The 12,460-nt window shown below is 39.6% G+C and overlaps 1 long non-coding RNA gene across 1 annotated transcript in view; it reads right to left on the bottom strand.

Moving 5' to 3' along the window:
* Positions 1–12,099, bottom strand: part of LOC140844809 (uncharacterized) — an 82,757-nt gene extending 70,658 nt beyond the window's left edge. The window contains exons 1-2 of the long non-coding RNA XR_012123304.1: positions 11,988–12,099; positions 11,634–11,885 (exon numbers count right to left, since the gene is read on the bottom strand). This is a non-coding gene — a long non-coding RNA (uncharacterized lncRNA). The remainder of the gene's footprint in view (positions 1–11,633; positions 11,886–11,987) is intronic.
* Positions 12,100–12,460: the final 361 nt, after the last annotated feature.

Below are 12,460 nucleotides of genomic sequence, written 5' to 3'. Positions count from 1 at the left end.
AACAATTCCATTCACAGTTGCATCAAAAAGAATAGAATACCTAGGAATAAACCTAACCAAGGAAGTGAAAGACCTATACTCTGGAAACTATAAGACACTACTAAGAGAAATTAAAGAGGATGCTAACAAATGGAAACTCATCCCATGCTCTCAGCTAGGAAGAACTAATATTGTCAAAATAGCCATCCTGCCTAAAGCAATCTACAGATTGAATGCAATCCCTATCAAAATACCAACAGCATTCTTCAATGAACTAGAGCAAATAGTTCTAAAATTCATATGGAACCACAAAAGACCCCAAATAGCCCAAGCAATCCTGAGAAGTAAGAATAAAGCAGGGGGGATCTCACTTCCCAACTTCAAGCTCTACTACAAAGCCACAGTAATCAAGACAATTTGGTACCTGCACAAGAACAGACCCAAAGACCAGAGGAACAGAATAGAGAGTCCAGGTATTAACCCAAACATATACTGTCAATTAATGTTCCATAAAGGAGCTATGGATATACAATGGGGAAATGACAGCTTGTTCTGGTGTTGGCAAAACTGGACAGCTACATGTAAGAGAATGAAACTGGATCATTGTCTAACCCCATACACAAAAGTAAATTCAAAATGAATCAAAGACCTGAATGTAAGTCTTGAAACCATAAAACTCTTAGAAAAAAACAGGAGAAATCTTTTGGACATAAACATGAGCAACTTCTTCATGAACATATCTCCTCAGGCAATGGAAACAAAAGCAAAAATGAACAAGTGGGACTATATCAAGCTGAAAATCTTCTGTATAACAAAGGACACCATGAATAGAACAAAAAGACATCCTACAGTATGGGAGAATATATTCATAAATCACAGATCCGATAAACGATTGACATCTAAAATATATAAAGAGCTCACACACCTCAACAAACAAAAAGCAAATAAGTCAATTAAAAGATGGGCAGAGAAGCTGAACAGACACTTCTCCAAGAAGAAATTCAGATGGCCAACAGGCACATGAAAAGATGCTCCACATTGCTTGTCATCAGAGAAATGCAAACTAAAACCACAATGAGATATCACCTCACACCAGTAAGGATCGCCACCATCCAAAAGACAAAGAACAACAAATTTTGACGAGGATGTGGAGAAAGGGGAACCCTCCTACACTGCTGGTGGGAATGTAAATTAATTCAACCATTGTGGAAAGCAGTATGGAGGTTTCTCAAAAAAACTGAAAATAGAAATACCATTTGACCCAGGAATTCCACTCCTAGGAATTTACCCAATGGAAACAAGATCTCAGATTCAAAAAGGCATATGCACCCCTATGTTTATTGCAGCATTATTTACAATAGCCAAGATATGGAAGCAACCTAAGTGTCCATCAGTTGACTGCCTGGTGGTTTAGATTGGCTGGCTGGAGGCTTAGTGAGCATGAGCCATGGGTATCCTAGTGTCAGGACTCCTCGAGTGTGGGTGCAGGGCAGCATGGTCCAAGGAGACTGATCAGAGGAATTTCTAAATATGTAATAACTGGGTCTCTGATAGCATGGGGGCAGCATGCCCAGGCAGTCTCCGGGAAAGCCGTGGGTCCAAGGGTACTGTCCTGAGTTAGGCCCACCTGTGGCTCAAGAGCACAGCAACAACTGCCTCCAGGGAAGCTCCCGCTCTGCAGCTGTTGTGTGACAGGTTGGGGTATGGGAGGGGGCTGAGAAGCCTCCTAGATCAAATCTGAAATTGACATATTGGCCCCAGGCCTGCTCACAAGGTGAGGAAGGAGGACCAATAATGATAGTTACTAGACCTGCAATCTGGAAAGAGTTCCAGCAATTCCCTGGCCAAATGGCAGGTGCTATAGTTCTATAAATTGGGTTTTTTCACTTATAGTCTGGGTTTTTTTTTTCTATGCCCAAAGTGCAGGGAATCTGCATCCAGACACTCAGCAGTCTCTCTCCCCACTGCAGGCGTGTGCGCTGGGGGTGGGTTCCCGCTGTTACCATGCCTCTCTCTCTCCTGCCATTTCTTACGTGAGCTATTCCTTATTGTGCAGGTCATCACTCAGTCCTCAGCTCTTCCTCAAGATAATTGTTCTGTATGTACAGATTCAGTATGAAGACAGGAGGAGGTGGGTGTAAACTCTATGCTGCATCTTCCCCCCATTCAATTGTTTTCAGTGTGGAGGGAAAGCCCAGAGCAAGGATCCCCCTTGCCTGAGTCTAAGCACAGTAATAAAGACACAGACTAGTACAATAAATGGAAAATATTTCATTTGTAAAGTGACTAGAGACCCTGCTCAGTGTGTTGACAGAAGCCTAGGAAGAACCACCATGGCCACACATCAGTAACATCTAACACTTAACAAAGGCTGTTTGGCATTCCTTTTTGACAGGGTCGGGTGTGGCCACAGGAAAAGAGGCTGGGTAAACAGTTTATTATACTCACAGGTCCTAGAGATAGAAGACAGAGCCCACCACCCAGCATGCTCCACATGGGAAAACACCAGAGTAGTCGGAAGACAGACCTCAGCAAGGGGTAGCACTTAGGATGGCGTTTCCTGGGGTTCCCCCAGGGAAGGCAAAGAAGGGCAGGTAAACAGTTTAGGACTCACTCATTTAAAGCATTTCAACAGGCTTTGGGCTTTAGGGAGGTAGCTACTTCCTGATACCTGGCCCTGGCATCATGAAAGCAGAGGAAAATTGCTTCCCGGATGCTTAGGCAGATAGAGAAAGTGTGGCTGTGGATTGGCTAGTTTGCGTATCAAGACCATGCCCTCAGCTGGGCCCTCAGTTACTTCTAAGGATTGGCTAGTCCAGGGAGGTGGAGTCTCTCTCCAGCCAGGAAGATTTTGCTTAAGATACCAAAACACAATAACATGCAGAAATTTTTAAGTATACATGTTTCATATGTATGTGTATGTATTTATATGTACATATGTATACACACACATATATGTATATATTTCCTATGTGCCACGAACTTCTTGAATTAACTATTTTAATCTTGACAGCAGCCCTCCTAGTGAGTCAAGCTCTCTGATGAGGGAGAGACAGAACAAGGAAATGGGACAAGGGTCATGCCATTATAAAATGTACTTAGCCTACAAAAAAAGACCCAGCTTCTTCCTTAACTTAATCTATATGTTGTTCTTCCTCTTCTTTCAGACCCTTAATCAATTTAGGAACTTGGTAACCAGGATGAGAGACAGACCTCCAGAGTATAAATGAACTGTGCGGGTAAAGAATGCCAGATTAACACAGTCACCTAAATAGCCCTATTTTTAATACAAAACTTCAAAGGAATTATGAATCACCTGTATACATCATACCTTATACCAACCCCTACCCGAAAGGTCCTATAAAACCCCAAACTCTAAACCCTTAAGTGCACCCCCTCTCTGAGGTCACCTGCACTCCTGCGTGTGTGCTGTATTATTAAATAAACTTTCCTGTTGCATAGGCCTACAGTTATTGTCTTTGAACTCTTTTTCATGATAAAGAACTCACCAACCTCCACCTCTAGTTGTAAATGTCTTTGGCACTTTGCATTTCATTCAGCTTTCTAGTTAACTCACTCCTTTTCTCTCTTCCTGTTTTATTTCAGACCAGTAGGGAAGTGGAAGTTCTGAGAACACAATCTCACTCTGATCAGTACTTCACAGCTCCCCCAAATTCTGGGGTGGTGGGGATGTAATTCCCACGCTGTGCAGATCAAGCAGACCCTGGGTGCCACGTGACCCTGGCTTTTGGAGCTGGCAAGGGATTTGCCCTACGCCAAGCAGGAGTTCAACGAACTTCCCTTTCCTCCCTCTGTTCTTCCTTCCTCTCTACTGCCTGCATGGCTGGGGATACTCTACTCGCTTCTGCTGTTGCTTTAATGAGCTCTTTTGGCAGTTCGATTGAGAATTCTTTCCCCATCAAAGTCAAAAGCCCACCCCTGTCCAAGTTGAGATTTCACCTAATGCACAGGGAGAGGCCTCCCCAGACGCAGCTGCCTGGCAACAAGGGCACGGTCCGCACTGAAGGCTGCGTGCGGGACAAGGACCAGAGCGCCAAAGACTTCGTGTCCTCAGCAGGTGCAGAGCTGCAGGAAGGGCACGCTTGAAACCAGATGGCTGTGGGTTATGCATCAACTAGGAAAAGTGGAAAAGCAAAAGCAAAGCATGGAGACTGCTCCTTCAAGACGTCACTGAGAAGACAACAGTGATACAGAAATATCGTCAAAGGAGGATTTGTTTTTTTCTAGGTTCTGAAATTTTTAACATGTTTATATAATAAGGGAAGGGGAGATAGAAAAGATAGATACTGAAAATAGATGTGGTCTAGGTGATAACTGAATGAAAAAGGAGACCTTAATGAATTAATTTGCCTCTTGGAGCCTTATCTATTTCTTAATCTGTAAAAACAGCAAGTGTAACTTCAACTGTAAAAATTTTGGTGAAGATGAGATGAAATGAAATGTAGCACATTTAGTATATATTCTAGCCTAAAATATTGTTCAACAAATGAACAATTTCATAGCTCCTACCTTCTTTACCTTTTAACATCACACCACTACTTGCTCTGTGAAATTCAAAGCAACTATAAAGTGTAAACTTGCTATAACTTCATCTTTTCAGGTTTTCCTATGAATCCTTTTAAAAATAGCAAGGGCCGAGGGAGCTGGAGAACTTTCAAGGTATTAAGACCCTGACAGATGTCAATAGCTACATCCAAATGCTGAAAAGGAAATAAAGCAGAACAATAAATGCCATGCTTTTTGGAAATGAAGAGTAAGAAAAACTGAAATAGGAGAGCACTTTAACCCCAAGGAAAACTGTTTATTGAGTTCACTATGGGAGCAGACTAACTGGTACTTTTCTCTCAAATGATGGTAGCATTAAACTAAACAGACCAAGATGTTATAAGCATGGTTGATTGCCTTCCGTAAGTGGCGTTAGCAATGTGAATCAACGAAGCAGATGAACTAGTGGGGGATTAGCTGAACTATAAAACGGGGGGTAAGAGGAATACTGGATTTTTATTTTTGAAAAGTAAACTACAATAGCCCCAAAGACACACAAAGGCAGTTAGGAAATGTCAAGGATAAAAATATTAATTATAATATTCAGTTTCTTCTTAAAGCAGGCGGTAATGTTGTCCTTTTTTTGACATTTGGAAACCTGACATTCTTTATCAATTCACCCTTGATTGTATATTCCTTTAAGAAAAAAAAATCATCGGTGAAGAAAAAATATATATATATATCTTTTTTTTTTTTTTAAGTAAAGATTATGCCCTCGCTGGGGGTATAATCTAGAATGAAGTTGTGTAATTCAACCAAAGGCAAAATCTGTAGAAGTATTTGCTTAAAATCCCTAGAGGATATTCTGTATCCCTCAGACTAATAAGCAGGAAATCACTTGATTGCTCTCTGTTTTATCTTTATTAGCATTTATGTAAAAAAGGGAGCTAGAATGAAAATGTGCTTCAATGACGCAGAGGGAGAGCACATTTCAGAGAACGTGGGTCTGCATGAATCCCAACCATAGGCAACACAGACTTACGTGCTGCGCTGCTCTCCCAGAAAGCATACATACACACGTCTGTGTACGTCTGTGTACAGCACACATAAGAATCCTTTGAAGATCTAGTTAAAATACAGATTCTAGCTCCCCAACTCAACCCCCACTCTACTGTATTATTAGGTCTAGGGTTGACACAGGAGTATACATCTTTAACTGTCACCCATATGTGATTTTTATGCAGGTGGTTGAAGGCCATACTTAGAGAAGCACTGTTACAGACCAATTTTTAAGTTACAATGAGGAAAAGAATGATACTATGCTTAATACCTTTACTAAGCTGCTTTTACCTGAAGCAGAGCAAGGTAACCTAAGTGATCTGACTTCTGGGCCTCTGGGTTCCTTGAAGTAACAAAGTCACTCTGGGCCTTGCTGTGACCTCTCTGCTCCTTGTCTCCCTTTGCCTCATTAGAGCCCTCCTGCCTTTACTTCTTGTTCATTTTGGGTTTCACCATCTCAACAATTTTCTGGGCACTAAATGCAATTCCTTTCTTCATTATCTGTCTTTTATACCTCAAAAGCACAAACCCTAGATCAATCCAACTGACCCTCTTCTCGGTGCTCACACTGGGACACTGGGCTCAGAGAAACTCAGAAAACAATGTAGATGATTGCTACTACAGAATCATGATCTACAGACCTCGATTCGTTCTCAAACATCTCATAAGTCTTTATTAGAGCACTCTGTCTCCCATTCTGCATTGTAGCTATTTCCATTCTTTGCCATTCTCTTCTAACCTCTTTGACCATTCACTTGCAGGGGAAAATTCACCACTTACTTCTCGGAGAAAATACAGCACACAGACAAGAATCACTAAACTTTCTATCCGCAAACAACATGGGCCTACATCTGCTCCTGTTATAATGGGTAAAATGCTGTTTTCTGTCCCCATTGTGCTCTAGATCCTTTTCTTCCTATTATTTCTCAAAGTATATATTATCTGTGAAACACCACCGTCATTATCACCTCAGGGGTTTGACAAGGTACAGAAACCTCAATTCAGACCTTCAGAATCAGAACCTCTAGATATGGCATCACGGAATTACGTTTTCAAGTTTTCCAGGAGGTGTTTGTTCTCCCTCAAGTGTGAGGATGACTGAGATCTAGCCTCAGAGACCTGAAATATTTATTTCCCTCATCCCTGGGGCTTCAGCACTTCCCATCAATATTTAAACTTGCATAATTCTCTCATCAACCTTGCGTGTCATGTGCTTCCTTTCTAAAACTTTCTAAATTGGCATTCCCTTTCCGATCAAGTGCCTTCATACTCTAATCTACTTGAATTACTTGGAAAGTCACTAATCACCTTATTGCTCAGTCCAGGAGGTGTGCTTCTGTCCTTATCTTACTTGACCTGTTGGTAGCATTTGACTCAGTAGACCTCGTTCCCTGGACTTCCAGACACTGTACAAGCTGCGTGTTCTCCGTCATGTCCAACTCCTAGTATCTACCCATCTCTTTAGTCAGAGTGCCCTGATTTCTTCTCTAAGAATTCTATTTTACATATATGTTCCTGGGGAAATTCCATCCACTTCCATGTCTTTAAATATTAAATGTAATCTGATGCCAAATGTGTATTCTAAGACAGACTTCTTGCTTGAGCTGCATTTCCACCATTCCCACCCCTCTCCCTCACATTCCCCAATCCTGTTCCTCTTCTACATTTTCTACCCAAGTCATGCCTGAGCGTCATCTCTGACTTGGCTCTACCGTCACTCCACATCTGATAGGTCACCAAGTCCTGTTTATTCTGTCTCCTGATCTCTCACATTTGTTCATTTGTTCTTCTACACACACCCCCACCCCACCCCTGCTCTTCTCTTCCTTTCCATTGCTGACTATTCAGTACAGAAGCCACTAGGTGAGTCCAGGGAAGGTAGGCGTCACCAGCGTGTGGGGGCGGCAGGGAGATGCAGTGGGCCAAGGGTGGGAGCCGGAGTGGGATGGCACAGCAGGGAGCTACCAGCAAGGAAAGGGACAAAACCAGATTGAACTCTGACATGCTGGATTAGAAATCAGAGATACAAGTAAGAATTCAGGATTTGTAATATAGATATATAAATAAATATAGATGTGATGTATAGGCATATGTATACGTATATCCCTTGGCACTGTTGATTGAGAGAATCTGGGAGGATAATGTGGATGGCTGCTTTGTGCGAATGTAAGAAAATGTCCTTCTTTGTAGGAAATACATCCTAAAGTATTCGAGAATGGTAGAAAATTAGATAAGCAATTTATCCTCAAATAGTTTGGAGAGAAATAATTATTTGCACTATATTTGGAACTTTACTGTAAGTTTGAGATGGCTTCAAAATAAAAATAAAACAAGTTAAAACAACAATAGATGCCACAATACATACCCATTAGAACTGCTAAAATCCAAAGGACCATATATTTTTCAAAAACCTATCCTCTTTCTGCCAGTAATTAACAGACCTACCAGACAGAAAATCAGTAAGGATAGAGTTGAACTGAACAGCACCATCGATCAAGTGAATGTAATTGACCTTTCTAGAATACTTCATCCAACAGCAGGATACACATTCTTCTCAAGCTTGCATAGAATATGTACCAAAGTAGGCCACATTCTGGGCAATAAAGTGTATCTTTACAAATTTAAAAGAATAGGAATCATACAAATTATGCTCTTAGACCATACCAGATTCAAACTAGAAATCAATACCAGAAAGATGGTTGGAAAATCTTAAATGACATGATTTTAAATAAGACATATGTCAAAGAAAAAGACTCATGAGAAACTTAAAACTATTTTGAACTAATTGAAAATGAAAAATAAAACATCAAAATTTGGGGAATGCAGCAAAAGCAGTGCTTAGAGGGAAATGTACAGCATTAAATGCATCTATAAAAGAAGGCAAATCTAAACTCAGTAATATAAACTTCTGTCTTGGGAAACTAGAAAAACAAGGGCAAATTAAATCCAAATTAAACAGAAGAAAAGAAAAGAAACAAAAAAACAGAAATTAATGGAACTGAAAACAGGAAACTAACTGATAGAGAAAAATCAATGAAACTTAAAGTAATTCCTTTGAAAAGATCTACAAAATTGATACAACCTCTACCTAGACTAATTAAAAATAAAACACACAAATTATTACAACAATATCAAAAGAGGAAGAGGGGCCACTGCTACTGATCCCATGAACATTGAAAGGATAATAAAAGAATATTATGTACAACTCTATGCCCACAAATTTGATAACCTAGGTGAAATGGACCAAGTCCTTGAAAGACAGAGCCACCCAAAACATACACAATGAGAAAGATAGGCAGAACTGGCCTGTATCTATTAGAGAAATTGAATCAATAGTTAATAATTCTTCAAAACAGAGAACAACAGACCCAAGTGGTTTCACTGTTGAATTCCACCAAACACTTGAAGAAGAAATAATAGCAAGTTCTCTGCACCCTGTTCCAGAAAACAGAAGCACAGGGAACACTTCTTAACTCATGTTATGAAGCCAACATGGCTCTAAAACCCAAAGTAGACAAAGACATTAGAAACAAGGAAAATTGCAGACCATTATCTCTCATGAACATAGATGCAAAACTTCTCAGGAAAATATTAGCAAACCAAATACAACACTGTGTAAAAATATTATACAGCAGGACAATATTTATCACAGATATGCAAGACTGATTCAACTTTCGAAAATCATATTAATGTAATCCTTCATCACATTAACAGGCTAAAGAAGAAAAATATCATATGATGCCATCAATAGATACTGATCAAGCATTTGATAAAATCCAGCATCCATTCATGATAAAAATTTTTAATGAACAATGAATAGAGGAGAATTTCCTCAACCTGATAAAACAACAGTCTAACAAACAACAAAAAGTCTTTCCAGCTAACCTCTACTTAATGGTTAATAAACAGAAGTCAATTACTTTCCTATATACCAGTAATGAACAATTGGAATTTGAAATTAAAAACACCACCATTTAAATAAGAACCTTCCAAAATAAAATACTTAGGCATAAGCCAGTCTAACAAAATATATACAAGTTTCCCTCTATTTGAGGAAAATCATAAAACTCTGATGAATTATTTGAAGACAACTTAAATAAATAAGGAGATGTTCTATGTTCATGAATTGGAAAACTCAGTATCCTTAAGATGTCAGTTTCTCCCAACTTGTTTTGTAGACTCAGTGCAATCTCAAAATTCCAGCAATTTATTTTGTGGATATCAACAACTGACTAACACTGTTAGGAAGGCAAGAAACCCAGAGTAGCCAATATAAAATTGGAAAAGAACAAAGCCGGAGGACTGATGTTACTCAACTTGCTAAAAAGCTACAGTATTCAATTCAATATGATATTGTAGAAGGAAGAGACAAAAATATAAATGAAACTATAGAACAGAGAGCCCAGAAACATGCCCACACAAATACTTTCAACTCATTTTTGACTAAAGAGCAAGTATAATTCAATGGAGAAAAGACTATTTTTAACAGTGCTGGAATCACTGGACATCCACATGCAAGAACATGAATCTAGACAAGACCTTATATTTTTCACACACAAAAATTAACCCAAAATGGATCAATGACCTAAATACAAAACAAAACTATGAAACTCATAGAAAATAATGTAGGTGATCTTGGGTCTGGTGATGACTTTTTAGATACAGCACCAAAAGCATGATCCATCAAAGAAAAAATTGACATGCTAGACTTCAATAAAATTAAAAGTTTCTGCTCTGCAAAAGACAGTATCAAGAGAATCCACAGTCTAAAAGAGAATCTTTGTAAAACATTTATCTGGTGAGGTACTACAATCCAAAATAAAAAAGAACTAAAAAGTCAACAACAAGAAAATGACCCAGTTTTTAGTTTGGCAAAGTAATGAACAGATGCCTCATCAAAGTAGACAGATGGCAAATAAGCATATGAAAAGATGTTCAACATCTTATGTCATTAGAAATTACAAATTGATACAAGATACTGCTACACACTGATTAGAATGGCTAAAATCCAAATCACTGATAACATCAAATGCTGACAAGGATTTGGAGCAACAAGAACTCTCATCACTGCAGAATGGTAAAGCTGCTTAAGAAGTTTGCTAGCTTCTTACAACACTAAACATACTCTTACCATATAATCCAGCAATCACACTCCTTGGGATTAACCCAAAGGAAGTGAAAACTTATGTCACATGAACTCCTACACATGTATACTTATATCAGCTCTAGTAATAATCACCACACCTTAGAAGAAACCAAGATGCTCTTCAGCAGGTGAATGATAAACTGTGGTACATCTATACAATGGTTTACTCAGCAATTCAGTATTATTCAGCGAGTAAAAGGCAAACCAATACAGAAGAGCTATCTAGCCACAAAAAGACATGAGGGAATCTTTCAGTACATGCTGCTAAGTGAAAGAAGCTAGCTGAAAAACTTGTACATACTGTATGATTCCAACTATTTTACCATCTTGCCTTTCCAGAATGTTAGAATGTATTAAGATCATTGATTGCCAGGGTTTCAGGGGGAGGAGGAAGGGATGAATTGGCAGAGCACAGAGGATTTTTAGGGCAGTAATACTATTCTGTATGATACTATAATGGTACACGCATGACCTTATGCTTTGTCAAAACCCATAGACCTGTATAACACAAAGAGTGTATTATACAAATAATAACTGTATAACGCATGATGGACTTTAGGTAATAATCACTTATCAACAATGGTTTATCAATTGTAACAAATATACTGTATTAAAGGCAAGATGTTAATACCAGGAAAAACTGTGTGCACAGAAAAAGGGGGAGGATGAGTTGGTATATGGAACTCTGCACAATTTTTCTGTAATCCTAAAACCATTCTAAAAAATAAGGTCTGCATTAAAAATATGGTAAGATAAGTAAAGTCTATTTAAAAATCTAACCATTTTTCTTCACTGCATTTTCCATACTTTTGTTCAAGCTGCCTCCGTGCTGTTATAACCTCCTATCCAACTTCAAATTTTGCCTCTGACCCAGAGTTCATTCTTCAGTAAGAGAGGTATTTTTTTAATTAAAAAAAAATGTGTTGTCTTTAGTTTTACATACTTCCATTGTTCTCCGCTGCTTTCAGAATATAATTCTGGATCCTTAACATGGATCATCATGCCCTCATGGCCGGGTCTCTGCTCCGTTGTCTCAGCTCTTCCCCGTAAAACCTGCCCCACCGCACAGAGGCCAACGCAGCGGCAGCCTCCCGGGCCGGCTTGTCTTCTCTGCTCTCCTCCACGCTCCCTCCTCTGCCGTCCTCTGCACATAGGAGATCTTCTCCTCCTCTGGTCTTACCTTAAAGATCTTTGCCTGTAGGAAGCCATACCAGTTTGGTCCAAAATAGGCCTTGACAACCTTCAAATTTAAAAATAGAATTTTATGAATTTCTAATGTATACATCGGATAACTTACCTTATTACATGTTAGTAGGAACCTGAAAAATGCAGCCCAGTCTTGAGTTTGGCTTTAACGGATGGAGCAAAAGCATCTGGTGGGGAAAAAAAAAACACTTAGCATATGCATGTGATCAGCTTTCTAAGTGCAAATATATCTGGGCTGGACATCAGCGTGGATCTGAGAGAGGACTCCGAGGCCCCAATCCTGTGTCACCACCAAAACCAAGGGAAGGTGGTCCCCTGGGGAAGCTGACAGGTCACCACAGCTGTTCTGGTATGGATGGAGGCAGATTGCTCCAGGGGATAGTGACTCTTACACTGGGGCAGCTCTGAAGGATTAAATAGGTATTAAAAGACAGCACAGCTGCACCTGAGGAGCCACAGGTGAAGGGTCAAAGCTAAAGGTTAAGGTTTGAATTAAGAGCAGGTCTGGCCCTCCAGAATTCAAGACAGTAGACAGGCAAACATTTTATCCAACACCTGAGCCTA

Source organism: Manis javanica, chromosome 12, assembly GCF_040802235.1.
Source record: "Manis javanica isolate MJ-LG chromosome 12, MJ_LKY, whole genome shotgun sequence".
Lineage (NCBI taxonomy): Eukaryota > Metazoa > Chordata > Mammalia > Pholidota > Manidae > Manis > Manis javanica.
This window is presented reverse-complemented; position numbering and strand designations above follow the sequence as displayed.